Genomic DNA, 3,989 nt, shown 5'->3' with positions numbered 1-3,989 from the left:
CCATCTCTTCTATTTCTTTACAAGGATACACCACTATCAAACCCCACTCCAGATCCCTGAGTACATTAATTTTCTTTATTTTCATAACATAGCACTTACTATGGTCCAAAATATATTTAGTTGTTATTTATTGATTTACGATTACTTCTAATAAAATGGGAGAATGTATACATATTTACATACACATATTTTTAAAACAATCCTTTAAATAATAGAAAAAATAAAGCATAAATTTAAAAAGGAATTTGCTCTTACGTGATTTCCTACTGTATGTACATGAAAGGTTTATGTTAAGGAAAAATCAAGAAAGACAAAAATTACCTTTCTCTATAATCAAGTTCTGAAAGATAAACTCATTGTTAGCAAATTTTAAAATACTCCCTTTTGAAAAATCAGAGAAATTAGTAATAGGCAGCACACTCTGGAAATAGATACTTTGCAGCAAAAATTCCTGTTTTGGTTTTTGATGTTGTTGTTAACATAGGGGTTTTCTTTCTATTTTCTTTCCCCCATACTAGCTTGAGGTCAGCTTCTTATACTTGTTGAGCTTACACATGGCTGATACTCTCCAACCAAATTTCTACCTTGTCTTTTTGTTGGTAAATTGGAGATGGAAGAGGACTTTTCTTCCTGGGCTGGCTTCAAGCCACAATCCTCCAGATCACTGTCTTTGAGTATCTAGGATTATGTGCTACAGATATTGGCATTGGGCTGGGATTGTCTTGTTTTATTGAGGAACATTCTGATTTCTTCTTAAATCTTTCAACCTACCTCACTATCTCTATCATTATATATTTTTACTCCCTCATTGAATAAAGAGGATATACAAAGAAAAAGGAAACAACATCAAATTAAATTTTTATACATAAAAATCAAACAGAGAGCTATAGAATTGGCAAATATAGCATTAAAAAAGCCAAATTTACAAGGTCTTGCTGTTTTTTTCAAATACAAATGAACAACAGGAAATTAATTGTCCCATCTGCATAAACTGAGGGGTAGATGTCCTGAATATTACAAAACTCTTGCTACTTGTGAGGCTGAAAATGAAAAGATTGAACTTCGAATTCAGTGTGGGCAGAAAAGTTTCAAGAGACTCTCAACCAATAGCTTGTGGTTATTTCATATGAGACTGAAGAATCACAGTTCCAGGGTAAAAACTCCATGAGACTGCATCTCATCAAAGGAAAGCTGGGCATAGTGGTACATGCCTGTTACCAGAAATCTAACATTGGTGGATTGTGGCTCATGTTAACACCTGCATAGTAAGCCAGATGCTATCTTGAAAATAACGAATACAAAACTGGGATAGAAGCAAGACTCAGTAAGAAAAATACTTACTAAACTTGACGCCCTTGTTCAAATCTTGGTGTTAAGTCTATGGCTAATAGTATAGTGTGTGCTTGATTCCTAGTGAAAACAAAAATACTAAAAAGTAAAACTTTTTCTCCTTTCACTAGCATCTCTAATTCTCACATGTTGCATATAGAGAAATGTGTATAGTGATTTGAGTAAGCTATAATTCACTGTTTTTAGTAGCAATTGGTATTATTTTATTATATTGTTGTTGTTGTTAGTTTGAGACAGGGGATCACTACATAGTCCACAATGCTCTGATTTCTTACTCTTCCTCAGATTCCTGAATTGGAGACAACTGGCAATACTGAATATGATGTTATAAGTATACAACATCATATTCAGTATTGCCAGTTGTCTCCAATTCAAATAACAGTTTGCTCTTGGTGCAAACTAAAGCCATCAACTTTACTACTAAATACTTAACAATATTTCCTTCTACTGTCCATCCAGATCTGCAGAGCCAATATTTATTTGTCTTTTTGGAAAATAAACAGCATGCCTGGATTATTTTTGCACCATTGAATTATAGATTCCAAGTCTACTTCTCTCTGTCAAACCTAGTATATAAATTTCATTGGCCATCCTTCATTTACAATGTAAGTTAAACTATTTTAAACTTCTAAAGCTGAAATTGTAGGCTTCTTTCAACTATTTATTAGAAGCATTAATTCAGAAGTGATATAAAGCCTTCACATAGAAGCTGTGTAAGAACCACAAGGTAAGAACCAACAAAATTCATCATAAATCACATGATACAGACCAGAAAAAAAAGTAAACTTATCACTTCTGGTGGATTTCACCTATTTAAAGTTTTTCTAGATAAGTTCTGAAAGATAATTCTAGAGGCTTTTTAGAACCAATTTGCTATTAAGACTGGCATTTAAAATCATTTAGTGATTTTTATCTCAGTTGTATAATTCATCTTCAGGCCTTATGTATTCTAGAATAACAGGAAGAAAACTTTTGATACATTAAACTACATCAATGATCTGAAAGTCTAAGATTACCTTTTTTTTCCTATTTGATCATTTATGTGCCAGTTAGAAACTAGAAGTACTATGGGAGCCAAATGAGGCTGATTTTGTGAGTCACCGAAATACATTGGCAGCTGAAAAGCTTGGGACTTCCATAGCAGATTTGATTTTGGAGTCCTCATGTAATTTCCTATGATGTTCAGACTAGCTTTAACAGATAATACAAGTAAGTTGTCATTGGCCTCACCCCCTATTTGCCTTCTTTGAGCACCACTATTTATCCTTAGAACCCTGAACTCAGAAATTCCACTTCTTGGTTAACGCTGGCCCAGGCGGCCCGAAGGCACACGCGCCTTTCCGCTGGGAGCCAGTGCGCACGCTCTGCTTCTGGCGCCCTGAACATGACCTCGAGGTCGCTGTGGGCGGTCCGGCGGCGGGTGCAGCGCCTCCTGGCCTCCAGCATCCTGCCTGATAGCAGGGAATGGCTGCCCCCATTCAGTACTGCCACACAGAGAAATGCTGGTGAGGACTGCAGTTCTGAGGACCCTCCTGTTGACCATGGGCCCTCTCTTGCTGAACAAGCCTTAAGGTTAAAAGCTGTTAAACTGGAGAAGGAAGTCCAGGATTTGACATTGAGGTACCAGAGAGCTGTAGCTGATTGCAAAAACATAAGGAGACGAACCCAGAGATGTGTGGAAGACGCCAAGATATTTGGAATCCAGAGCTTCTGTAAAGATTTGGTGGAGGTGGCAGACATCTTGGAGAACACTACTAAGTGCATTTCTGAAGAAGTAGACCCTGAGGACCAGAAGCTCACTCTGGAGAAAGTCTTCCGAGGGTTGTCACTTTTAGAAGCTAAGCTGAAAAGTGTGTTTACCAAGCATGGCCTGGAAAAGATGGCACCCATTGGTGACAAATATGACCCTCATGAGCATGAACTCATCTGTCACATTCCAGCTGGTATTGGCGTGCAGCCTTGCACTGTGGCATTAGTAAGGCATGATGGGTACAAACTTCATGGTCGCACCATTAGACTGGCCCAGGTGGAAGTGGCTGTTGAGTCTCAGAGAAGACTTTGAACAGGTCTTCAGGAAGTGAATGTTCACACAGTGCAGTCACCTGTTTCCTTTATTTATTAAACTAGGTTTGTATTGTACATGAGGTACTTCAAAAAAAAAAGAAATTCCACTTCTTCTACTTGAGGAAAACAAAATAAAATTCTTCCAAGTATGTTTTCAGTTAACAGTTTTTTTTATTTTAAAACATTTGAAAATTGGTGAGGAAAGCTTTCTTTAAATTTTGTTGATATGAATATTATTTAACAGCCACTGATGACTCATACCTATCAGTTCAGCTCAAATAGATCAGTTGATGTCTCTCACACTGTTTTGCTACACATTTAACTTTTATGAGTAAAACAGCAACATATCTTTATGCTACACCCATGGGAAAGTCTAATACTTAAAGCAGATATTTTAAGTTGTGAAATTTAAAATATCTGACATTTGCCCCAATATCTATACAATGGATTTTTCCACTCAGTACATTTTTATGTAGTTGAAAAATAGTTCTTGAACATCAATCAGTGCTATATGGCATTCCATGGGGAAATTCATAAAGACTTGGGTCTCCTGAACTTTCAATATAACGTTATGG

The 3,989-nt window shown here is 36.6% G+C and overlaps 1 pseudogene; it reads left to right on the top strand.

Moving 5' to 3' along the window:
* The first annotated feature begins 2,734 nt into the window (after positions 1-2,734).
* LOC105988828 lies at positions 2,735-3,489 on the top strand (annotated as a pseudogene).
* Positions 3,490-3,989: the final 500 nt, after the last annotated feature.

This window comes from Dipodomys ordii, unplaced genomic scaffold (assembly GCF_000151885.1).
Source record: "Dipodomys ordii isolate 6190 unplaced genomic scaffold, Dord_2.0 Scaffold51, whole genome shotgun sequence".
Taxonomy (NCBI): Eukaryota; Metazoa; Chordata; class Mammalia; order Rodentia; family Heteromyidae; genus Dipodomys; species Dipodomys ordii.
Note: the sequence above shows the minus strand (reverse complement) of the source record. Positions and strands in the feature narration are given on the sequence as shown.